The sequence below is a fragment of the Symphalangus syndactylus genome, chromosome 6 (genome assembly GCF_028878055.3).
Source record: "Symphalangus syndactylus isolate Jambi chromosome 6, NHGRI_mSymSyn1-v2.1_pri, whole genome shotgun sequence".
Lineage (NCBI taxonomy): Eukaryota > Metazoa > Chordata > Mammalia > Primates > Hylobatidae > Symphalangus > Symphalangus syndactylus.
The window spans coordinates 81,357,585-81,384,599 of NC_072428.2; the positions used below are offsets into that span (position 1 = coordinate 81,357,585).

The 27,015-nt window shown below is 41.9% G+C and overlaps 1 protein-coding gene across 1 annotated transcript in view; it reads left to right on the forward strand.

Annotated features, from left to right (window-relative positions):
* Positions 1–27,015, forward strand: part of ENDOD1 (endonuclease domain containing 1) — a 43,233-nt gene that overhangs the window by 11,965 nt on the left and 4,253 nt on the right. The window lies entirely within an intron of this gene.

Consider the following 27,015-nt stretch of genomic DNA (forward strand, 5'->3'; position numbering starts at 1 on the left):
ACTTAGTTTGTGATCAAAAAAATGTTGTTGAACAGTAAGCACTTGGCAAATATGGATTGAGCAGTGGCAGTAAAATGTGCAAGCTGTGCAATCCTGTTCTTATTATGGCACAGCAGCCTAGATCTAGATGTACAGACAGTTTTCAACTAACGTTTTTATTGTCTCGGTGGTAGTGGTTGTTATTTACAATACTTAGTTTTTTAAGATTATAAAAGTAATATATGCTCATGGTGAAAATGTTTTTTAGCATTTCAGAACTGTATAAAGAAAAGCTCCCACTTCTGAAAGATACTCAGTCTTTACAATTTGTGTGTATTTATGTAACATTCTAGAAATTTCCATAACACCTAGAGACACACAGACTATTTCATAACTTTTATTCTAGTTCCTAAGGTTCAGCATTTCTTTGAACTCTATGAGGCCACATCTAACAAGCCCCTCAAACAACCACCATACCAATGGAGAAGAGTGCAGGGACCCCTTTAGTAGGTGAGTTTGCACATAAATGTAAACAATTTATTTTATTAAGCATTTTAACTTAGAAATAGAAGACCTCAGGACTTCAAATATAAAGTCTACCTCATCATATTTTCCTTTTTAATTTTTGTTTAATTTTTTTTCTTCCACAGACATTTTCGATTGTCCAGCTACATTGCATATTTCTTTCAAGAATATATAACTCACAGGTGGCTTGAAAAAATCCAGCCTTCCTTCTCCTTCCCTGTTCCTGCACAGAAGGGCATTATCCTTTTCCTCTTAAAGAAGAGGAGGCAGAGGCCCAGGGAGTCACTGGTCTGCCCAAAGTCACAAGGCCAGTAAGCAGCAGAGCTGACAGATCTCCACATTTCTAATCTGGTGTTCTGTTACTAAAGCCTACTGCCATTTGGCCTCACATTTAGAGGGCCTTGAAGAAGAGCTACCTTCATAAAGCCCAGGAGAAAACCCAGGAGAAAAAAAGGGAAATTATTTTGCCTGAGGGCAAATTTTATTAACCTCAAATTATATTTATTACATATCATCGTGAAGCAGATGGCTCTTTCCTGCTTAAAAAAAAAAAAAAGTGGTCAGTCATGGTGACTCATGCCTGTAATCCCAGCACTTTGGGAGGCTGAGGCGGGTGGATCACCTGAGGTCACGAATTCGTGACCAGCCTGGCCAACATGGTGAAACCCTGTCTCTACTAAAAATGCAAAAATTAGCTGGGCCTGGTGGCACATGCCTGTAATACCAGCTACTCGGGAGGCTGAGGCAGGAGAATCGCTTGAGCCTGGGAGACGGAGGTTGCAGTGAGCTGAGATCGCACCACTGCACTCCAGCCTGGCTGACAGAGCAAGACTCTGTCTCAAAAACAAAAACAAAGAAAGAAAGAAGTGCTAAGCTTAAATAACTTGAGGAGGATTTAGGTTGGATACAAAAATGAGAGTTATTATGTTACAGAAAAGAGTTAAGGGCTGTTAAGTCCCCTTCTCTAATGATCTTTAAGATCTTTAAAATGAAGGGTGAATTTTGCCAGTTGGCTTTGGAGAAAGGCTGTTTATTATGGTTATAATCTTGTATAGAGACAGGCTGTGGACTTTCCCAGTTTTCAGATGAGAGTGACTCATAATTGAGTTGACAGTGGTGTCTCTCAGACTCCAATTCCATGCCCAGGTAGCTTATTGGCCGGGCTTGTTACTGCTGTTGCTTTCACTGCTGTCAATATTGGGTACCATTCTATTTTTCAATTCCTCCCACAGTTAAAGAGGAAGCTAAGGAACTAGGGAGAGTGGGTGTGTGTGTGTGTGTGTGTGTGTTTCCTCTCAGTGAGTCTACATTTCTACAATAAATGTGGTCACAACCAATCAAAGACAAGAGTTTATCATGACTTTGTTCCCTTCTCTACTGGTGAATTGGGGTTTAAGAAGTAGGCATGGAATTACAAGAAGCTTCAGTAACGGAAACAAACTCACCTTGTTTATTTGTTTGCTTGGTTATCTTTTTATGTAGTTATTCATTCCTGCTCAGCAGCTCTAGACTCATAGTGTTGCAAAGGATTAGTCCTCAGACATCCAGCTGCTACTGATTTCATCAGTGTTGTCATTTTCATCAGCATCAAAACCGTTTATTGAGATCTTAGGACTAAATCAAGAAATAGGAATCCAAGATGTCATCCTGGAACAAGACACAGTCCCTGCCTTTGGGTGTCTTATTACTTAATCGGAAAGGCAGATCATGACCAAGAACTGGTTTACTTAACTCTCGCTCACTAGATTGTTAGCCGCTAAGGGGCAAGGATTAAACATGCAGAGGGTTAAGAAAATGGGTTTTGTAGTAGGAGTCCCACCTCTGCCATTTACCAGCTGTGTGACCTTGGAAATGCTACCAAATCTCATAGAGCCCAGTTCCCCATCTGTGGCATGGGACTAATAAATTGTCCCTCTCCTACAGAGGAGTTAAGATTCAGGGAGACAGTGTGTGCAAAAAGCAGTTTGCATTGTGCCTAAACACTCGGCGCATATATGTTAAGCATGTTGAATGAATAAGTAACCTTTGCTTCCCAGACTGTGTCTGACTTGTGGACAGCTAGGATGAGTGTGATGCTCCTGTGTCTGTGGGGTGTTATTGCTGCAGTGCCCTTCATTTCACACCTGCTCTGTCACCAGCTTGCTCGTGACTGCCCACAGCTTTTAGTCTGGATTCAGTGGCTCTGTGCTATCCTCTGTTATTGTTACCCCTCTTCTCTTTAGAATAATTTGGTAGAAATTTCTTCTCTTTGTCCCCTGGGATGCCCCCTCTGATCTGCTCCCAGACTTACTGGATCAAGACAACTTGTCCCAGCTGGGTGCAGTGCCTCACACATGTAATCCCAGCACTTTGAAAGACCAAGCCTGGTGGATTGCTTGAATCTAGGAGTTTCAGACCAGCCTGGATATGGGGAAACCCCGTCTCTACTAAAAATAGAAAACATTAGCTGGGCGTGGTGGCACACGCCTGTAATCCCAGCTCCTCGGGAGGCTGAGTGGGAGGATCGCCTGATCCTGGGAGGTCGAGGCTGCAGTGAGCTGAGGTCGCACCCACTGCACTCCAGCCTGGGCAACTGGAGTGAGACCTTGTCTTAAAAAAAAAAAAAAGAAAGAAAGAAAGAAAGAAAGACAACTTATCTCTTCATCTTCATTTGTTCCGCAGTTTTAATCCTGGAGTTTAGAAGGTTCCATTGCTTGCAAGATTCATAATCCCTATTCCCTCAAAGGCCTTACTGGGTTCTCATGAGGATAGTATTTCTGATATTTCAAATTCACTGATGCATGAATCATAAAACTTATCCAAGCTTACTCAAGTGAAGGGCAGGGCTGTTGAATGATATCACAGGTAGATTCACAGGCATGGGAAAAGAGATACACACTGAGCTCAAAGGAACCAGACTTGGGAACCTTCTAGAAACCAAAGGGTCCCACAGAGTCTTCAGGGTGTTTTTCCTATCCTGTCTCTATCTTCTCTCTTTTAAACAGTTTGGCTTTCCCATGGCTCAGCCTGGCTGCCAACCCCAAAGTGCATCTAGGAGCCTTCACACCCTTCACTGGCTGTTGTCAGTCACTAAGTTTCTTACACTGAAAACCCAAGAGAGCCATATGGTTGGTTGCTGGCCAGATTGGGTGGCCCCTGGTTGTGACTGGCATGGAGGTGGCTGGGAGAGAGTCATGTGTAAGAAATGCTACTCTTTTACAGACAGTGTCAGAAATACTTGGTTGTGAATATAACTCCCAGGACTGGGTGAGTTGGGCCTTGGAAAAGATTTCACTGGGGCCGTATCAGTCAGGGGCCTGGCTGGAAACAGATGGCACTCTCAAAATAGTCTAACCAACAGGGTTTAATAAGGAAACTACAGTTGTTTCTTGGTATCCATGAGGGATTGGTTCCAGGACTCCCTGTGGATGCCAAAATCCTTCATGCTCAAGTCCCTATGTAAAATGGCATAGTATTTGCCATAACTTAGGTACCTCTACCTGTATACTTGAAATCATCTGTAGATTACTTATAATACCTAGTACAATATAAATGCTATGTATATAGTTGTAACACTGTCTTGTTTTATTTTTTTGAATTATTCTATTTTTTAAGTTGTGGGGTACATGTGCAGGATGTGTGTTTGTTACATAGGTAAATGTGTGCCATGTGGTTTGCTGTGCCTAACAACCCATCACCTAGGTATTAAGTCTCACATGCATTAGCTTGTTTCCTTAATGTTCTCCCCCCGGCCCACCCTTCCCCAGTGAGTATTGTTCCCCTCCATATGTCCATGTGTTCTCATTGTTCAGCTCCCACTTATAAGTGAGAACATGCGGTGTTTGGTTTTCTGTTCCGGCATTAGTTTGCTGAAGATAATGGCTCCTAGCTTCATCCATGTTCCTGCAAAGGACAAGATCTCATTCCTTTTTAATTTGCATTATTTTTATTGTTGTATTATTAAAGTTTTTCCCTGAATATTTTTGATCCACAGTTGTGGAATCCATGGATGCAGAAGGCAGAAGAATTAAGAGAGCCAGCCAGTTACGGGGATGCACCTAGGGACTAGCAACAGCAGGAAGCTGTGACCATCCTAGGCCTGTGGGGTAAGGGTAGGAGCCTGGTAAGAGCTGTGTCTATAGAGAAATTCAGCCAGAGCCAGAGCCACAACAACCAGGCAGGGAAGCAAGGGAACATATGATCTGGTCCCTCTCTCTTCCCTCCTTCCCATTGATGGCTCCAGTCAGAAGCCAGAAGGCAACAGGGCTCAGCTGATGTGATTCCTACAAGTCAGCATCCCATAAAAGTCAGCTCCCATCTAAATCAGTCAGCCTCCCCAGATGCAGAGTAGGGCAGAGAAGAGGGGAGATGGATCTTTAAGACAAAGGATGGACACCCAGCACAGGAGCTGTGAGGTCAGAGCAGAACCTTGGCACCCAGATAGGATTTAGGTAGCATAGAGGAATGGTGAAGGCATCCCCAGCTGATAGTGACAGGGGCAGTTGTAGAGGGAAGTGGGGCACATTTACGTTACAGCCATGTAACTGACATGGATGAGTGGGGGGATTGACCTATTTTGGTTGAATATAAAGACAGGTTTGAGAGAAGAGGTTGGAGAAATTTGGCAGGGAGGCCTATGAATATGCCAGTTTGTCATTTAATCAGGAAGTCATAGGATGTTATTGAAGGTGTTAGAGTAGTGAAATGTTCAAAGGAATATGCATAGCAAAAGTAGACTTCTCACTCCACCTAGAACTGAGGAAGGAAGTCCATGCTTACACATATTACATGATCAGAATATTAGCTGATCTAATAGGTGGAGGATCCAAATGACCCACAGTATTCTGCTCTCTACCTTGGCATTATCACACCTCTTGCGATTTGTGGATAATTTCTCTCTCAGTATCATGCGAAGAAATTAAGCTTAGACAGAGCACTCCCCAAAATGATTTAAACATTTGTTTTTCAGCGTGAGGTTCATAGACACCCCCCTTCCCCCATCAGCATCACCTGGGATGGTGGCAAAAATGCATGTGGAGGCCCCATCCCAGACCTACTGAGTGTATCTCTGTGGTGAAGAACACGAGTCTGCATTTTTGACAGCCACTGCAGGAAATTAGTGGTGTCTCCTCAATTCAGTTGAATTTTGAGAACTATTGATTTAAGGAGACATCACTAATTTCCTGCAGTGGCTGTCAAGGCAGGGGCTTAATTCCTTCAGAGAGTGATCAGTGAGAACCTGATGGAGATCTAGCCCCATGGTTCCTATTACAATCATATTAGAATCACCTGGGGAAATTTAAAAACACCCTGATGCTGGGATTGGGTGGAGGGGAACTTTTTTTTTTTTTACTGGTTTAAGAGGTCTGGGTTGTAGTAGTCCCAGCTACTCGGGAGGCTGAGGCAGGAGAATGGCGTGAACCCAGGAGGCGGAGCTTGCAGTGAGCAGAGATCACGCCACTGCACTCCAGCCTGGGCGAGAGAGCGAGACTCAGTCTCAAAAAAAAAAAAAAAAAAAAAGGTCTGGGTGAGGCCTGAGGATATTTGTAAAGCTCCCAGGTGATTCTGATGTGCAGCCAGGCCTAAGAACCTTTGATCTTGTCTGAACTCAGAAGGTGGAAAAAATTAGAAATGGAGCCTTCTCAATGTAAGGGACTCCTCTGAATTCTGTACCACACAGTCAATGCTAAGAATAATTGCTCTGGAAAAGAAAGCAGAGTGGAAAACAGGCTTCTGTGAGTAACATGGAAGGAAACCAAAGAAGACCGGGGCTGATGTAACCTGAGAAGGTACTGCAGTCTGGAAAGGTCTTAAAGGAGTCCGCACACTTTTTTTGTTTGTTTGTTTGAGACGGAGTCTTGCTCTGTCACCCAGGCTGGAGTGCAGTGGCGCGATCTCGGCTCACTGCAACCTCTGCCTCCTGGGTTCAAGCGATTCTCCTGCCTCAGCCACCCGAGTAGCTGGGATTATAGGCACGCCCCACCCCGCCCGGCTAATTTTTTTGTATTTTTAGTAGAGACGGGGTTTAGTAGAGAACGTGTTAGCCAGGATGATCTCGATCTCCTGACCTCGTGATCCGCCCGTCTTGGCCTTCCGAAGTGCTGGGATTACAGGCATGAGCCACTGCGCCCTGGCCGGAGTCAGCACATTTTCTTAGGCTCCCTGGAGGAGCTTGAAACTCCAGGCTCTGTGTGATGAGCAGCCAGAGGAGTCCCCGGGAGAGTTTCTTTGCCCCCAGGCCACCCATTGGCCTTCACACAGGGCTTTCTTGCCTGCATTTATTGCCAGTTTGGAGTTGGTGAATTTAAAGAATTCCTCCTTTTATTTTTATTTTTTCAACTTCTCAAGAAAAAGAGAAGTCTGAAGTGCAAGTAGAACACCCACCCTTTCGAACGTTTTATCTTCTGTTCCACCGTCTTCTGACTTGGGAGAGAGCTCTTTAGCCATTTGTCTTTGTTTTCCCACAGTTTGTCAACACCTACGGGTGTGCACAGTACAGGCCAGAGCTGGAAATGCGTCCTTCTTCCCACAGCCAGGAAGGTGTGTGAGTGGTGCTGGGAGCCCAGAGGAAGGGTGATTCACTGGAGGAAGGCGGAGAGGACAAGGACATGCTCTGCTAAAAGGCCTTTCAGGAAATGAAAAGCTCTGTATTTCTCTTTTCTAAACACACACACACACACCCAAAAAAAGAAAAAAGAAAAATGAGCATTCCCCTAATTCTTCTAAAGCTGTTTCTATTCCCAAGAGGATAAAGAGTAGTTTAGATGCCAAGCACGGAAGATTTTTTTTTCCTGAAATGGGTGAGTTGGAACTTTCTTTCCTGAGAACTGAAAAGGCCTCATGCTCTATTCCTCCTCAAATGTCCTTAATCTCTGTGGCCCCACCATCCTCCCCCTCCACTGTTGAAAGGCAGCTCCTTCCCTCGCTGGGTATTTTCCATGGTAAGTAGGTTCTCCTAGGACTCACCCGAGCCTCAGATTGAGTTCATCGTACTGTGTGTGACTGTGCAGAGGACCTTTAGGCCCCTGTAGGCAGCTCTGATAAGATTATCTGATGTTCTCATTATCAGCTGCACCCACGATCTTTTCTAAGGAGGGGCTCTTTGACCCACCTGATAATGGCAGCAGGGGTGGTGGCATTCCTTTTACATCCCAGTGAGTGTGAGTGTGTGCCTATATTGTAGTTCACACAGCAGAAATAAAATGGGAACACCCACTGTTCAGCTCATTCTATTATTTTAACTCTTGTTGAAAAATAAAACAAACCCCTAAGGCAATAGCGTCTTTGTCCCCACGGAGTTGGATAGCTCCCTAGGTCATCTCCTGACCACAGGATCTTGTCAGAATCATCCCCTGCATGTGCTTTTCTAGCCTCAGCTTAAAATTCTCCAGGGAAAGGAAACTCCACCCTCCATGAGTCAGAGTCTTTGAGAATTTAATAACCACTTTGATGGTCTGTTGTCAGGACCACCTTTTCCTTGCAGCAGATCGAGGAGCGGAATTAGAGGAGAGCCAGTTCTCTCTGGAGACTCATCTGCAAATTGGAGGAAATCCTATGTGCATCAGAAGATTGTTGTGGAGCTCAAATGAGATCATTCTTTCAACAAATGCCAGTCACTTCCTGGTGTGCAGGACCATCATGCTAGGTCTGGGAACGCAGAGATAATTGGGCACTGGCCCTGTCCCTTCAATTCAGTGGTTCAGACTGATGGATAAACATACTGTCTCAATGCAGTGGCAGAGTCCTCTGCTTTGTCTTTGGAGGTCAGCCTGTCAAACTCAGCTGCCCACTTGTGTCCCACACTCTGAGGCGCTGTCTCCACTCACACCAGTTGCCCATCAGCAGCAGGGCCACACCTGGCCTGCTACCTGCTGCCATGCTGCTCCTTCGAGAATCCAGCCTTCTCCTCCCCATCACCACTGAGCCTGTCTTGCTCTTTACCTGCACCTGCACTGCTCAGTCTCTTCGCATCAGCGGTGCCATTAGCCAGCACCTGCAACCTTGGGCCCATGCCCACCTGGATTTCGAGGTCAGGTACTTCAATCTGCAGGGACAAGGCTGCCAGGGTTCATATCCACCATACCTAGGCCAGTTATTTTTCTGTTCTTGTTTCTGGACTGCAGATCATTGCTGAGGTTATATAAGTCCAAAAACTCAAACCCTGGCCTCAGCAGAGCTGCCCTGCCCCACTTGTCCTGGATGACATCCGTGGGGCCTTTCTTTTCAGCAGTCATTTTTCCTCTTCTGTAAATTCCCTGACATGGTGGCCTTAGGAGGCTAAAGACATTCCCAATTCTCCCTATGCTCTTGGCCCCTGGCCACCACGGCAGAGAAGCAGATCACCACTTCTCTGAGTAATTGCCAGCACCAGCCCCTCATCTGCCCTCCTTTCATCCTCCCCTGCATTCTCAGAAGAGGTTCTCAGAAGAGGCTGACTCTTTTCCATGGGCTCCCAATATCATCCCTTTGCTCTGCCCATCTTCTTCCATTGATCCCATCTTGGTCACCAGTGTACTAATTAGCAGATAGCTACCAAGAACCTACCATATACAGAGTCTCCATTATGACTTAGGCAGACAAGGAGTACAAGAGATGATCCCAACTTTTGAGGAGCCTACAGTTTGTAAAAATACCAGAAGCAAATGCACAGGATACCCCTCCCTGGTACACTGGGTTCCCTTCTCTCTGGCAACTCTTTTTTCCTGACTTTCAAGTCCGTGTGTGTGTGTGTGTGTGTATGTGCTTTTTAAAGCCAATGACCAACGTTAGTAACACATTACAAGCCTCTCTCCCCTTTTCCATTCTTCGCAGTCAGTCATTCTAGCCCTCTGCAGAGACTCCTTATCCTCCTATACATTCTAAGACATTCTGTCACTCTCTTTCTGCTCTCAGGGCTACTCTTACTCCATTGTCCCACAGTGTAGTCCCCTGACTGGTCTCAGCTGGGACACCTGATCTCTTTCTTAGTCTTCTGGCCCTGTGGGATCCTCTGTCACATCAAAACGCTTGCACAAGGTTGATGCTGGGAAGGGAGTTAAAGGAAGTCCCTTGTCCCTGTCATGTCTCTGAGCTATTTCAGAGAAACGGCTTGTGAAGATGACATGATTCTAGCCCTACAGAAGTTGAGAAAAGAGTGCTTGGGCCAAAGAAGGACAGAAAAGGAGTGGAGGAGGCCAGCGAACAGTGTTGGTACTTGCAGGCTCCAAATCTTCATGCTTGTGTTCCCTGAGGGCCACTTCCCACAAACAGCTCCCCCTCCCTCCTCAGTGACAAACTCCCTATGGCAAATCTGCACTGGTGACTCTGGCCCCTGACATTTGCATGGATTTTGCAGCCCAGAAGTCCTTAGGGATGGGAGTCTGTTCAGTGCCTTCCTGCTCCTCCAACCCATTGCCTTCTGAGCATTCCCCTTGGGATGCTCTAGAGTAGAAGTCCCCAACCTTTTAGGCACCAGGGACAGGTTTCCTGGAAGAGAATTTTTCCATGGACTGGGGAGCAGGGGGATGGTTTCGGGATGATTCAAGAACGTTACTTTTACTGTGCACTTGATTTCTATCATTGTTACTTTGTAATCTATAATGAAATAATTATACAACTCACCATAATGTAGAATCAGTGGAATCTCTGAGCCTGTTTCCTGCAACTAGATGGTCTCATCTGGGGGCGATGGGAGACAGTGACAGATCATCAGGCATTAGATTCTCATAACGAGCACACAACCTAGATCCCTCACATGTGCAGTTCAGAATAAGGTTTGCACTCCTATGAGAATCTAATGCCACAGCTGATCTCATAGGAGGCAGAGCTTAGATGGTAATGCAAGTGATAGGGAATGGCTGTAAATACAGATGAAACTTCGTTTGCTCGCCCACTGCTCACCTCCTGCTGTGTGTACCAATACTGGTCCATGGCCCTGGGGTTGGGGACCCCTGCTCTAGAGCTTCAGGTAACCTGGCCTAGGATGCTCTGTCATGCAGAGACTCAAGTAGCCCCAGCCTCCCAATGTTCGCTTTACCTTGCATGGAAGACGATGTTTGTTTATCCTTGTAACCCGCTTCTCTCTTAAGGCTGAGGTCCCCTTTCTCTCCTGCCTCTACCTAAAGACTTCTTAAACGAGAGGCCTCTTGCTGCAGTCTCCTGTTGCCCATACCCAGTCACTTCCACCAGCTGTCTTCTTTCCTGAGCCCTCTGTCACTACTGGTCTCTAATCACCAAAGCCCTAGGCCTTAACTTCATCCTTCTCTTTCCTCTCTGCAGCAGGTGGCACACACTGTTGATCATCCCCTAGCCAAAGCTTTCTCCTCCCTTGACTTTTGGCATGACCCTAGACAACTGATTCTCCTTACAGCACCATTTTTGTCTCTCGTTTGTTCCTTTATCCTCCTTTGCTCTCACGGTGTCTGCTCTGTGGCTGTCAGCATTCCCCTCCTCATTCAGATGCTTGGGATGCTACTGGCATGTAGTTAGGAGCTTTGAAATCAGAGAAGCTGGGCTTAAGCCCTTGTTCTTCCACATGCTTGTTTGATGACTTTGTACCTGCCATTCATCTGAGCTTCAGTTTTCCCATGTCTAACATGGAGATGATAATGATGCCTATCTTGTAGGGTTATGTGAAGGGTAAATGGGATGCAACAATGTTTTTGAAATTTTCGTCTGATCCCCTGCTGCCCTTTCCAAGTAACCTGTCACTTTTCCTTACCCAGTGTCCTGTTTTCACTGGCTGCCTGTTTCTGCCTTAAAGCCTTTGTGTAGAAATCTTGCTAAAGCTTTACTGACCTATCTGTTTCACCAAATCTGTCAACATCTTGCATATCCTTCAAGTTCCACTTCAGGATTGTTTCCTCCGGTGTCTTCCCTGACTGCACTCATGTGCCCTTCCTTCCTCTGAAATTCCATTGTTTTTCTTTCTAACATTTATTTAGCAGTTGATATAAACTGGATTATGCTATTGCTTTTCTTTTGATTTTCTGTTTCAGTTTGTATGTATCTGCCTTGTTTCCATAAATAGATGGTGACTTTATTGATGCAAAGGCCCATTTTGAGGCATATGAAACAGTGATTAAGAACACTAGCTATGGGGCTGGACTTCCTAAGTTGGCACGTGGTCCTGTCACATACTAACCGTGTGACCCTGGGCAAATTACTGAAGCTTTTTTTTTTTTTTTAATTTAAATTTTTTTGTGGGTACATAGTAGGTGTATATATTTATTGGGTATATAAGATATTTTGATACAGGCATGGAATGGTACATAGTAGGTATATATATTTATGGGTTACATGAGATATTTTGATACAGGCATACAATGTCTAATAATCACATCATGGAAAATGGGGTATCCATACTCTAAAGCATTTATTCTTTATGTTACCAACAATCCAATTATATTATTACAGTTATTTTAAAATATACAGTTGAAGTGTTACTGACTATATTCACCCTATTGTGCTATCAAATACTAGGTCTTATTTATTATTCTTTCTTTCTATTTTTTTGTACCCATTAACTGTCTCCACCTCCCCAGTACTCCCCACTATCTTTCCCAGTCTCTGATAATCATCCTTCTGTTCTCTAACTCCATGAGTTCAATTATTTTGATTTTTAGATCCCACAAATATGTGAGAAAATGCAATGTTTGTATTTCTGTGGCTGGCTTATTTCACTTAATATAATGACCACCCGTTCCGTTTATGTTGTTGCAAATGACAGGAATTCATTCTTTTTTATGGCTGAATAGTACTTCATTGTGTATATGTATGTACCACATTTTCTTTATTCATTTGTTGATGAACACTTAGGTTGCTTCAAAATCTTAGCTATTGTGAACAGTGCTGCAACAAACATGGAAGTGCAGATATCTCTTTGATATACTGATTTTCTTTCTTTGGGGTATGTACTCAGAAGTGAAATTGCTGTGTCATATTGTCACTCTATTTTTAGTTTTTTTAGGGACCTCCAAACTGTTCTCCATAGTGGTTGTACTAATTTACTTTCCCACCAACAGTGTAAGAGGGTTACTGTCTGCATCCTTACCAGCATTTGTTATTGCCTATCTTTTGGATATAAGCCATTTTAAGCAGGGTGACATGATATCTCATTGTAGTTGTGATTTGCATTTCTCTGATGGTTGATGATGTTGGGCACTTTTTCATATACGTGTTTGCTATTTGTATGTCTTCTTTTGAGAAATGTCTATTCAAATCTTTTGCTCATTTTTTATGTTTCATTGATTGATCAATTAACTGATTGATTGATTGTGAGACAGGCTGTCACTCTGATGCCCGGGCACAGTCTTGGCTCACTGCAGCCTCTACCTCCTGGGCTCAAGTGATCTTCTCACCTCAGCTTCCTGAGTAGCTGGGACTACAAGTGCACACCACCATGCCTAGCTAATTTTTTGTAGAGACGGGGTTTCACTATGTCACCCAGGCTGATTGCCCATTTTTAAATTGCATTATTAGATTTTTTTCCTGTGGAGTTGTTTGAACTTCTTATATATGCTGGTTATTAATCCCTTGTCATATGGGTAATTTGCAAATATTTTATCCCATTCTGTGGGTTGTCTCTTCACTTCATTAATTGTTTCTTTTCCTGTGTAGAAGCTTTTTTAACTTGTTGTGATCCATTTGTACATTTTTGTTATGGTTGCCTGTACTTATGAGGTATTACTCAAGAAATTTTTGCCCAGAGCAGTGTCCTGGAGAGTTTCCCCAATGTTTTCTTGTAGTTTCATAGTTTGAGGTCTTAGATTTAAGTTTTCATCCATTTTGATTTGACTTTTGTATATGGTAAGAGATTGGGGTCTGCTTTCATTCTTCTGCATATGGATATTTAGTCTTCCCAGCCCCATTTATTGAAAAGACTGTCTTTTCCCCAGTGTATGTTCTTGGCACCTTAGTCAAAAATGAGTTCACTGTAGGTGTGTGAATTTGTTTCTGGGTTATTTATTCTGTTCCATTGGTCTATGTGTCTGTTTTTATACCACTAACATGCTGTTTAGGTTACTATAGCTGTGTAGTATAATTTGAAGTCAGGTAATATGATTCCTCTGGTTTTGTTCATTTTACTTAGGATAGCTTTGGCTATTCTGGGTCTTTTATGGCTCCATATAGATTTTAGGATTGTTTCTTCTGTTTCTGTGAAGAATGCCATTGATATTTTGATAGGGATTGCATTGAATCTGTAGATTGCTTTGGGTAGTATGGACATTTGAACAATATTGATTCTTCTATGAACATGGAATATTTTTCCTTTTTTGTGTGTGTCCTCTTTGATTTCTTTCAGTAGCGTTTTATAGTTTTCATTATACAGATCTTTTACTTCTTTGGTTCTGTTAAATCCTAGGTATTTACTTTGATTTTTGGCTATTTTAAGTGGGATTACTTTTCTATTCCTTTTTCTGATTATTCACTATTGACATATAGAAATGTGACTGATTTTTTTGTAGTTTATTTTGTGTCCTACAACTTAACTGAATTTGTTTATCAGTTCTACTAGCTTTTTTTTTGTGTGGCATCTTTAGGTTTTTAATATAAGATTATATCATCCACAAACAAGGATAATTTGATGTCTCCCTTTCCAATTTGGATGCCCTTTATTTCTTTCTCTTCTCTGATTGCTCTAGCTAAAACTTCCTAGCTATGTTGCATAATGATGGTGAAAGTGGGCATCCTTGTCATGTTTCATATCTTACAGGAAAGACTTTCAGTTTTTCCCCGTTCAGTATGATACTAGCTGTGGGTCTATTATATATATGTTGAGGTATGTTCCTTCCATCCCCGCTTTTTTGAGGTCTTTTATCGTGAAGAGATGTTGAATTTTATCAAATGCTTTTTCATCATCAGTTGAGATGATAATAAGGTATTTATATTGTCCTTCATTCTGTTGATATGATGTGTCACATTGATTGATTTATGTATGTTCAACCATCCTTGCATCCCGGGAATAAATCCCACCTGGTCATGATGAATGATCTTTTTAATGTATTATTGAATTTGGCTTGCTAATATTTTGTTGAGGATTTTTGCATCAATATTCATCAGAGATACTGGCCTCTGGTTTTCTTTTTTGATGTGTCTTTATCTGGTTTTGGTATCAGAGTAATACTGACCTCATAGAATGTGTTTGGATGTATTCCCTTCTCTGTTTTTTGGGATAGTCTGAGTAGGATTGGTATTCTTCTTTAAATGCCTGGTAGAATTCAGCAGTGAAGTCATTAGGTCCCAGGATTTTCTTTACCAGGAGACTTTTTTTATTACAGCCTCGATCTCGTTACTTGTTATTGGTCTGTTCAGGTTTTGGATTTCTTGTTCAATTTTGGTTGGTTCTTTGTGCCTAGGAATTTGTCCATTTCTTCCAGATTTTCCAATTTATTGGCATACAGTTGCTCATAGTAGCCACTCATAGTAGATATTTTGAATTTCTGTGGTACAGTTCTAATGTCTCCTTTTTCATCTCTGATTTTATTTATTTGGGTCTTCTCTTTCTTTTAGTTGCTGTGGCTACTAAGTCAGTTTTGTTTAACTTTTCAAAAAATCAACTTTTTGTTTCATTGATCTTTTATATTGTTTTCTACATTTCAATTTCATTTATTTCTGCTGTGATCTTTATTTTTTCTTTTCTTCTACTAATTTTGGCTTGGCTTACTCTTGCTTGTCTAGTTCTTTAAGATGCAACATTAGGCTGTTTATCTGACATTTTTCTACTTTTTTGTTGTAGGTGCTTATGCCTATAAACCTCCCTCTTAGTACTGCTTTTGCTTTTCCCATAGGTTTTGTTATGTTGGAATATGTTTCTATTATTATTTGTTTCAAGAAATTTTTCAACTTCCTTCTTAATTTTGTCATTGACCCACTGGTCATTCAGGAGCATACTGTTTCATTTCCATGTATTTGTATAGTTTCCAAAATTCCTCTTGTTACTGATTTCTGTTTCATTGTGTTCAGAGAAGATGCTTGGCATTATTTCAGTTTTTTTGAATGTTTTCAGATATGTTTTGTGACCTATCGTATGGTGTATCCTTAAGAATGATTCATGTGCTGAGGACAAGAATGGGATTAAATATCTATTAGATCCATTTGATTATAGTGCAGATTAAGTTTGATGTTTCTTTGTCTTTGATTTTCTGTCTGGAAGATCTGTCCAATGCTGAAAGTGGTGTGTAGAAATCTTTAGCTATTGTTGTATTGAGGTGTATCTCTCTCTTTAGCTCTAATAATATTTGCATTATAGGCTGGGCACGGTGGCTTATGCCTGTAATCCCAGCACTTTGGGAGGCTGAGTCAGGCGGATCACCTCAGGTCAGGAGTTCCAGACCAGCCTGGCCAACATGGCAAACCTTGTCTCTACCAAAAATACAAAAATTAGCCAGGTGTGGTGGCACGTGCCTGTAATCCCAGCTACCTGGGAGGGTGAGGCAGGAGAATTGCTTGAACCTGGGAGACGGAGGTTGCCATGAGCTGAGATTGAGCCACTGCACTTCAGCCTGGGCAACAGAGTAAGACTCTGTCTCAAAAACAAAAACTTTGCATTATATAACTGGGTGCTCCAATGTTGGTTGCCTATATATTTAAAATTTTTATATCCTCTTGCTGAATTGACCCCTTTATCATTATATAATAACCTTCTTTGTCTCTTCTTATAGTATTTGTCCTGAAATCTATGTTGTCTGATATAAGTATAGTGACTCCTGCTCTTTTTTGATTTCCATTTACATAGAATATCTTTTTCTATCCTTTATTTTCAGTCTATGTGTGTCTTTATGGGTGAAGCATGTTTCTAGTAGGCAGCTGATCAATGGGTTTTGTTTTTACCTCCATTCTGCCCATTCGTGTCTTTTGATTGGAGAGTTTAGTCCATTTACATTCAGTGTTATTATTGATAAGTAAGGACTTACCCCTGCCATTTTGTTGTTTTCTGGTCGTCTTGTGGTCATCTCTTTCTTCTTTCCTTTCTTCCTGTCTTCCTTTTAGTGAAAGTGATTTTCTCTGGGGATATGATTTAGTTTCTTGCTTTTTATTTTTTGTGTATCTGTTGTATATTTTTTGGTTTGAGGTTACCATGAGGCTTGCAAATACTATCATTATTTTAAGCTGATAACAATTTAATGCTGTTTGCATAAGCAAACAGATAAACAAGCAAAAAGACAACTAATAAAAACTCTACACCTTAACTTGGTTCCCCCACTTTTTCACTTTTTATTGTTTCTATTTTTATCTTATTGTACTGTCTGTGTCCTGGAAAGTTGTTGTAGTTACAGTTTTTGACTGGTTCATCATTTAGTTTTTCTACTTAAGATTAAGAGTAGTTTACATGCCACAGTTACAATGTTATAATATTCTGTGCAGTTACTATTACCAGGGAGTTTTGCACCTTCAGATGATTACTTATTGCTCATTAACATCCTTTTCTTTCTGATTGAAGTACTCCCTTTAGCATTTCTTTCAGGACTGGCCTGGTGTTGCTAAAATCTCTCAGCTTTTGTTTGTCTGGGAAAGTGGTTATTTCTTATTCATGTATGAAGGTATTTTCACCAATGTACTATTCTTAGGGTAATAGTTTTTTTCTTTCAGCACTCTAAATATGGAATGCCACTCTCCCCTGGCCTGTAAGGTTTCCACTGATGAAAAGTCTGCTGACTGGTATATTGGAGTTCCATTGTATTTTATATATTTCTTTTCTCTTGCTGCTTTTAGGATTCTTTCTTTATCGTTGACCTTTGGAAGTTTGGATTAAATCTCTTAGTCTTCTTTGGGTTAAATCTGCTTGGTGTTCTATAACCTTCTTGTACTTGGATATTGATATCTTTCTCTAGGTTTGGGAAGTTCTCTGTTATTATCACTTTGAGTAAACTTTCTACTTCTATCTCTTTCTCTACATCCTCTTTAAGGCCAGTAATTCTTAGATTTGCCCCTTTGAGGCTATTTTCTAGATCTTGTAGGTGTGCTTCATTGTTTTTTCTTTCTCTTTTGTCTCTTGTTACTATGTATTTTCAAATAGTCTGTCTTTAAGCTCACTAATTCTTTCTTCTATTTGATCAGTTCTGCTATTAAAAAGACTCTGATGCATTCTTCAGTATGTCGGTATGTCAGTTCCATTTTTCAGCTCCAGAATTCCTGCTTGATTCTTTTTAATGATTTCAATCTCTTTTTTAAATTTATCTGATAGAATTCTGAATTCCTTTCCTGTGTTATTGTGAATTTCTTTGAGTTTCCTCAACACATCTATTTTGAATTTTGTCTGAAAAGTCAAACATATCTCTGTTTCTCCAGGATTGGTCCCTGGTGCTTTGTTTAGTTTATTTGATGAGGTCATGTTTTCCTGGATGGTCTTGTTACTTGTAGATGTTTGTCTGTGTCTGGGCATTGAAGAGTGAGGTATTTATTGTAGTCTTCTCAGTCTGGGCTTGCTTGTACCCATCCTTCTTGGAAGGCTTTCCAGAGATATGAAAGGACTTGGGTGTTGTGATCTATGCTGTATCTGCTTTAGGGGGCATCCCAAGCCCAGTAACACTGTGGTTCTTGCAGACTCGTAGTGATACCACTTTGATGGTCTTGGGATGAGATCAGAAAGAATTCTCTGGGTTACCAGGCAGAGTCTTTTGTTCTTTTCTCTTACTTTCTCTCAAACAGACAGAGTCTCTCTCTCTCTGGTCTGAGTCACCTGGAGCTGAGGATGGAGTGACACAAGCACCCCTGTGGCCACCACCGCTAGGACTGTGGTGGGTCAGACCTGAAGCCAGCACAGTACTTGGTTCATCCACAGCCTGCTGTAACCACTCCCTGGCTGCTGCCTATGTTTGCTCAAGGAGATTGGGCTCCACAATTAGCAGGTGGCAAATCCAGCCAGGCCTGTTATTTCATTCAGGGCAGTAAGTTCCCCCAGGCCCTGGGCATGTCCAGAGATGCCATCTGGGAGCCAGGGACTAGAGTCAAAAACCTTAGAAGACTACCTGGTGTTCTAGTCCACTGCAGCTGAGCTGGCATTCAAGCCACAAAAATGCAGTCCTTCTCACTTTTCCCTCCCCTTTCCAAAGGCAGAGGAGCCTCACCCTGTGGGCTCTGACACTGCCACCACAGTCTTTTGGGGAGTACTGCCAGAACACCCTGTCAGTGTTCCCTCAAAGTCTCTTAAGTCAGCTTGTGGCAAATGTTGCTTGGCCTGGGACTTACCTTTGAGGGCAGTGGGCTCCCCTCTGACCCAGGGTGGGTCCAGAAATGCCATCCAAGAGCCAAGTCCTAGAATCGGGGTCCCCGGGAGCCCGCTTGATGCTCTCCGTGGCTGAGCTGGTACCTGAGGTGCATGATAGAGTCCTCTTTACTTTTTCCTCCACTTTTCTTGGGCAGAAGAAGTCTCTCCCTGTAGCCACCACAGCTGGTATTGCGCTGAATCTCACCTGAAGCCAGCAAGTCTCAGAGTCGCATCTAAGGCCCGTGACATGCTTACCTAGGTATTGCTGCTGATTATTAAGGGCCCAAAAGCTCTTCGTTTAGCAAATGATGAATCCTCCCAGGACTAGGTCCTTCCCTTCAAGACAACACGTTTTCTTCTGGCCCAGTGTGACTAGAAATGTCATCCAGGGGCTAGGGCCTAGAAAGGGGGCCTCACAACTCTGACCAGCGCCCTATCCTGCTGTAGCTGAGCTGGTATCCAAAATGCAAGACAAAGTTCTTTCCACTCTTCTCTCTCTTCTTCTCAAGCAGAAGGAAGAGGTCTCTTTTGGAGCTGTAAGCTGTGCAACCTGGGGTTAGGGGAGGGGCGATGCCAGCACTCCGTTAGCCACCTTGGCTGGTGTCTCAGTAGGTCACATGCCCCCTAGATCACTGGTTCTGGGCCCAGTTCAGCACTAGAACTCACCTAGGAGTTGCAGTCCTTGTGGCCTAGACTGCCTTTTATGTTTATTTAAGGTCCATAGCACTTCAGCCTACAGTGGCGAAGCTTGTGGAAAGTCGTTCCAACCACTGGGATTGGCAACTTTTCTCTGGCTAGGGCTGGTTTAATGCTCTCCCTCCATGGGCAGGCATCAGCTGAATTTGGTCCAGTTTTGCTTCCTGCTATGTAACAATAGCAGCACTGAGCTCAATGCCTCGCAGTTGCTGTACTCCCCTCTCCCCAGTACATAGAATTACCCTCTGCATAGAATGCCAGTGCTGCTGTGGGATGGTGGAGGGGTGGTGTTGGTCATTCAAGATTGTTTTTCCTATGTCTTTAGTACCTCTTTTAGTGATACGAAGTTAAGACCAGGTACTGTGAGTGCTTACCTGATTTTTGGTTCTTATGAAGGTAGTTTTTTGTGTAGATAGTTATTAAATTGGTGTCCTTGTGGGGGAATGATCAGTGGAGACTTCTATTCTGCCATCTTGCTGCGCTCCCTCTTCATTTTCTTCTTCAGTGACTGAATCTTAATGTGCCTCAGTTTCCTCACCTGTCTTGTATGTGGTAGTAATAATACATAGTTGTTGCAAGTTTAAATGAGAGGATAGTTAGCTCAGCCCCTTCCTGATTTATTAATAATACATGTGGAGCTCATAGAAGAGTGTTTGGCATACAGTGCTTAATAAATGATGGTTGTTGTTATTATTTTCAGTTTCAATGCTTCCTCCTGCAGTGCTAGTCATCCGTAATATAGGCTTAACAATATTGTGGAAGGGGTGGATGTTTCCCCTCCAATACTCTTTTCAATTTTTCATTGTTTTCTTTACATGCATATTATCATAAAAATTTAGTTTCCCCTCATTTAATTCTGAAACAAACAAAGAAACTACCTATGGATTTAAATAGGTTTTACTGTCTGATATAAGGAAACAGACCAGCTCTTTGAGATAAATTTTTTTCTTGGTACTAAATTTCAAAAGGAATTTATTATAAGATTATTAATGGGGCAGGAGGCTAGTAGAGTGAAGACAGCTCATTTTTCTAAAACCTACTTAACATGTTGAGATTAGAAAGAAATTTTTCCATTAAATACAGGAACTGTATCAAATTACATTGACAGTCCAGTGGGATTAGGTCAGCTGGGAGGTAGATAAGACAGAGCTTTGTGTGTTCCCCTATATCTAGAAATTCCACTGGGATACTAAAGAGGAAGATCAGTGGTGTGTGCAAATGAGCAGGTATAATCCAGAAATTGCCATCTGAAATAACCTGTTACATCATAGGTTTATTTTTGTCTTTAGAGAGCAATGTTGTCAGTAATTTACTATAATTGCAATAACCAGATCGTTAAACCATGTCTGTAGAGAGCATGGAAAAATACATCTACCCTTTAAGTGACAATGTATCAAAGAATATACTAAGACTATTTTAATCAAATAGTATTACTATTGTTATTTTTCTATATTTTTTTTTCAGTTTTTGAGACAGAGTCTTGCTCTGTCACCCAGGCTGGAGTACAATGGCGTGATCCCAGCTCCTGCAACCTCCACCTCCCTGAGTTCAAGCCATTCTCATGCCTCAGCCTCCCAAGTACCTGGGACTACAGGCACATGCCACCATGCCTGGCTTTTTTTTTTTTTTTTTTTTTTTTGTATTTTTAGTAGAAACAGGGTTTCACCATGTTGGCCAGGCTGGTCTTGAACTCTTGACCTCAGGTGATCGAGTTCCAACCACTCAGCCTCCCAAAGTGCTGGGTTTATAGGCATGAGCCACCATGCCTGGCCTATTACTATTTTTAATACAGTTTCCTATAGATGAAGTGGGCATTTAAGTTACACACAGACACACACACACACACACACACACACACACACACACACTTTGGCATCCCTTCAGAAAATGAGAGCCTACCAAGACATGCTTAGTTGTTTTGTAGAGTTAAGTGAGCATGGTAATGATGGGGGCTGGTATATTGATTTTATTTAGATTTTTCAAATGATTCTTCACCAAAAGCTATTAAAACATGAGTCATCTTGGGATCAGAAGAAAGTTTTGTCATAGGTTAAAAGACTGGTCTTAAACAGGGAGATAGCATAGTGAGTGAATTGGCATTTCCCTCAGTGGAAATCAGTTAGCATGGTATTAAAAGGTCCTAGGGGCCGGGCGCCATGGCTCACGCCTGTAATCCCAGCACTTTGGGAGGCCGAGACGGGCAGATCACTTGAGGTCGGGAGTTCGAGACCAGCCTGGCCAACATGGTGAAACCCCATCTCCACTAAAAATACAAAAATTAGCTGGGTGTGGTGGCACGTGCCTGTAATCCCAGCTACTCCAGAGGCTGAGGCAGGAGAATCGCTTGAACCCGGTAGGCGGAGGTTGCAGTGAGCCAATATCAGGCCACTGCACTGCAGCCTGAGCAACAGAGCAAGACTCCGTCTCAAAAAAAATAAAGATAAAAGTAAAAGGTCCTAGGATTTAATATATTTTTATAAATGATATGTTAAAGTGACTTCATAATGTAATGTCCAGTTTTTTTTTGACAACTCCAAGTTGCCAAATATAAAATTGACAGAAATGAATTTCAGGGAGATAGAAATACCTGCATGAACAGGCAAAAGAGTTGTGGGTAATAGTTAATACAAAGGAATTAGTAAGAAAACAGAATCAGATTGTTTACAAAGTGGCCATTGTGATTTAGGAAAGGGCTGAGAGTCCCTGTAGCCCATTGTTGGTAAGAGGCTTCAGCCTATATAGTTCTTGTTACCATCAGTAAAAGTGTTGAAAAATACTGTCCTACTCATACCAAACATTGATTCAGGAGGTGGTATAAATACCAAAAAAAAAAAAAAAAAAAAGAAATTTAAGCAAAGCAGATACATTTTGGGATAATAAATCTATAATGAGTTATAAAAGGAAACAAGGCTTGCTTTAGGAGAAACATTTGAAGCCTGACACAATGGAGAATACATCTGGTCAACTGAGCAGATGTGGAATTCCTTTCCTCACGCTGCAAACACATAGAATATTGGAGAAAATGTAGCATTTTTCCGGCTGGGCGTGGTGGTTCCATATTTGCTCTGCTTTCTCCATGTGAAAACCCTGAACTGAGAAAATAACTCAGAAGCTGGTCCCAATTCATTGAATGCTGTAGGGGTCTGGCAGGGGCAACTTCGAAAGCAATCCTATTGGGTTTTGTTTTTTTTTGTTTTTTTGTTTTTTTCTGACAAGATACCATGGACTTCTCATGATGATAAACTCATCAGCAGAAATTGCAAAGTACTTAACTATACACACTCCTTGAAGTCAACCAGTAGAAGCAACAAAATAAACTGAAAAACCAAATAGAGAAATCTTAAAGGAACTTTAAAAATCAATGTCTAAACTATTAAAAGATAAAGAAGGATTTCCCAAGAGAAAAAAAAAGGAGAATTTGAAATAAAACAAAATAGAGATGCTAGAAAAAAAATCATTGAAATGGAAAAGGTTCCATTCCTGCTACTAATTATTGGAATACTGGAAAATTTTCTTCATCATTCTGTGTCTTGGTTTTCCTATCTGTAAAATAAAGTAAAAATGGCTTCTATATAATGTTATATTGAAAGCATTAAATTGGTAGTTCAAAAAATATTAGTCTCCAGTCCCTCTCCCCATTACTCTATAGGTGTAGTAGCCAGATATTCTGTCTCAATTTTAAACACTATGTTCTATCTTGTCATCAAACCATAGAACCAGGTTTGGGGTTCATAAGAATATAGTAAACATGGATATGAGGTTCTGAAGAAAGCAGGGGAAGGGGAGGGAAGCTGTGCCCCAAGCTGCCTGTATTTCTGGAGCATATGGTTTAGTTACTGCTTTGCCTTGGAAGGCCCAGGGCAGGGGGGTGCACAGGACCCAGTGTAGAATTGGGCCATGGCCTTCCCAGCCACCTTGGTTCCATACTGGCTTATTTCCCATGTAAGTGTATGGGAAATTTCCCTGTGGAGTTGGGCAGAAAAGGCCTTACCTGGTTGTCAGGTGCAAGGCCATGGCTGAAATCTGAAGCCCCATCAACTTAAGTGATCTAAGAGGATGCAGAAACACCCAGCTTAGTCTCCTCTGATCACAGCACTGAAAGACCACGCATAGCAGTTTGGGAGTGAATCAACCCCCACAGTCCTTTATGAGTCCATTGTAAGTCCTGGTTTCTGCTTAACAACAGGACACTTTGTCTCTTACACATGCCTTGCACATTCTGTCTCATTTACTTCTCTCTCATTTGCTTTCCTTTTTTATCCTCCCCTGTTCTCCTTCTGCCTCTTTCTATTGCCTCCTCCCCTTCCTCATCCAAGTCCCTCTTCTCTGTTCATTTTTTTAGGCCTTCCATCAACCCCTGTAGGCACGTTTCACCCTTGGGTGGCTCTTGGGCTAAAGACACTCCAGCATGCTCCCCCTATGCTCTGCCACAGGGTTATCAATTCAAAAACAATCTTTAGTTTCCCCTAGAAGGAATGAAGGCACTGCACCAGGTTAAATGCATACAAAATGCCCCAGTAACCAGGGAGAAATGTTCATCTTAAAATCCCCGACCTTACACCCAAGTCTCCATAGATCTTGGCTCTGCTATATCCTGATCTTATGATTCAAAAATGAGGCTGATGTTTCCTTGGGATGTATCTTTCAGATATAAGAGAGCAGAGACAGCAGCTTAACCAAATGAATGAGCTTCTTTTATTTTATTTTATTATTATTATACTTTAAGTTTTAGGGTACATGTGCACAACGTGCAGGTTTGTTACATATGTATACATGTGCCATGTTGGTGTGCTGCACCCATTAACTCGTCATTTAGCATTAGGTATATCTCCTAATGCTATCCCTCCCCCCTCCCCCCACCCCACAACCGTCCCTGGTGTGTGATGTTCCCCTTCCTGTGTCCATGTGTTCTCATTGTTCAATTCCCACCTATGAGTGAGAACATGCGGTGTTTGGTTTTTTGTCCTTGTGATAGTTTGCTGAGAATGATGGTTTCCAGCTTCATCCATGTCCCTACAAAGGACATGAACTCATCATTTTTTTGGCTGCATAGTATTCCATGGTGTATATGTGCCACATTTTCTTAATCCAGTCTATCATTGTTGGACATTTGGGTTGGTTCCAAGTTTTTGCTATTGTGAATAGTGCCACAATAAACATACGTGTGCATGTGTCTTTATAGCAGCATGATTTATAATCCTTTGGGTATATACCCAGTAATGGGATGGCTGGGTCAAATGGTATTTCTAGTTCTAGATCCCTGAGGAATCGCCACACCGACTTCCTCTGTCCTACAAGGGATGTGGTAGCAGGTGAAGAGCACCCAGGGTCATTGCTCCTTCTAAGAATGGGGGAAGGCATGGAGTGAATGAGTAGGGTCAGCCGACAGATTACTCCATTAGGCTTCAGCAAATATTCCTGCCTTTATACCAAGTTGCTCATCCATTGCCCTCAATACCCCTATGCATACCTGCAAGAGAGTGTCTTCATTTGCCATTGCAGAGCCAGAGAGATGTGCAGTTTGACTGCCCTCAGACTAGAGGTGCAACACAATTCCTATGGCCTTGACTCCCCTGGGGGGTTATTTTATATGTTTGGTGAGTAGGACCAATTTTAGGAAATCAGTTAACAAGAATTTACTCATTTTAATTAGGTTTGTATTTTTTTATTTCCTTTTGAAAGTAACACATATTATGGGTTGATGTGGGTAGGGAGGTACAAGGAGAGAAACAAGAAAATAGAGGAAAAAATATGACTTGCATCCCCAGGAATCAAACAACCATGTTGACATGTCATATGTTTATTTCAAAATTGTTCCTTACATACTCGAAGGCTTTTAAAAAAGTGATTATTTAATTTTATATCCTGCCCTTTCTTTTCAACATTATAGCATATATTTTCTCATCATTTCGAACCCCTTTATAATTCTAAGTGCTTTTTAATGATTTTTTTTTTTAGATGGGGGTGTCACTCTGTTACTCAGGTTGGAGTGCAGTTGCACAGTCTCTGCTCACTGCATCCTCTACTTCCCAGGCTCAAGCAATTCTGCCACCTCAGCCTCCTGAGTAGCTGGGACCACAGGTGTGTACCACCATGCCCAGCTAATTTTTTGAATTTTTTTTTTTTATAGAAATGGGGTTTCACCATGTTGCCCAGGCTGGTCTCAAATGCCTGAGTTTAGGTGATCTACCTGCCTTGGCCTCTCAGAGTGCTGGGATTACAGGCGTGAACCACCATGCCTGGCTATAATGGTTTTTAATGTGTTATTTCTTTGATAGATATAACATAACATTATTTATGAAATCTTTCCCTGTTTTTTAAAATGTGGGATGGTTCCACTTGCTGCTATTATAAATACTGCCGCCCCAGGGCATAAAGATTAACAAGAATGCCTTGAGATTCTAGTATGTGTCAGGCCTTGGGCTGGGTTCTTGGGGAATATACATGGTTTCTGGTATCAAGAATTTACAAGTTAGTTTGGGGGATAATGACATAATCCTAAATTAATCCTAAGCACTTTCCTTTTGTTCTTTCAGATAAGATGAAAATAATCATAAGTAATATTGAATTTTTTTATAAAGAAAGCAGAAACAAGAAAGGATGTATATATTGATTGCAATTGATATATAGCACATGTCTAGATTGACCAAGACAGAAAATGAATTGTTAATCGTAGTAAATATTGGGGAGATTAAGTTCAAACAGCAACTGGTCTAATCTGAATTTTAGTTTTGCCTGATAAATAGCTAATAACTGACACCAGACTATACATTTTCCCCAAGGTAATTTAAATGCGCTGATTAGAGTTGATTATTTTTCATAAATCCAAAAATGTGTAAACATTCATTAGGAACATGTGCATTAAATTGCAACCAACATTGGTGGCTGATTAGCTGAGTTGCAGTTCTGGCTTTATGGGCCTGTTGAGATCTACTCTCCCCTTGTTTTCTTTTTTATAATTACTTTGAAGCTCATGGAAAAGTATTCCAAAAAAGAATTATGAAGTTCATGAAACTACAACATATTTTTTTTTTTTTTTTTTTTTTTGTGACAGAGTCTCGCTCTGTTGCCCAGGCTGGAGTAAAATAGTGCAATCAGGGCTCACTGCAACCTCTGCCTCCCCGGTTTCAGCGATTCTCCTGCCTCAGCCTCCCAAGTAGCTGGGATTACAGGCACCCGTCACCAATTCCAGCTAATTTTTGTATTTTTAGTAGAGATGGGGTTTCACCATGTTGGCCAGGCTGGGCTCAAACTCCTGACCTCAGATGATCCACCCGCCTCAGCCTCCCAAAGTGCTAGGATTACAGGTGTGAGCCACCGCACCTGGCCCCAGACTACAACAGATTTTAAAAAGAACATCACAATGGTGGGAGTGGGTGTGAGTGAAGGGGTGTAGTTACTGTAGAGCAGGGTGGAGTAAACACAGGTAATAGACTAGGAAACAGCCTATCTGAAAGATGCCTTGAAACACCAGGATTTTGGTATATCAGAATGAAGTGTGTATGTGCCAGAGAACCAAGTCCTTCCAAACTCAAGCGTTTGAAGGAATAGACCAGTGGGGACTTCTCCAGAGTCTGGGCAGGATGATTCTAGTGCTGCCTCTGTGCTGTAAGCAGGGATGCATCTCGCCACTTGTTTTCTTCTTTCAG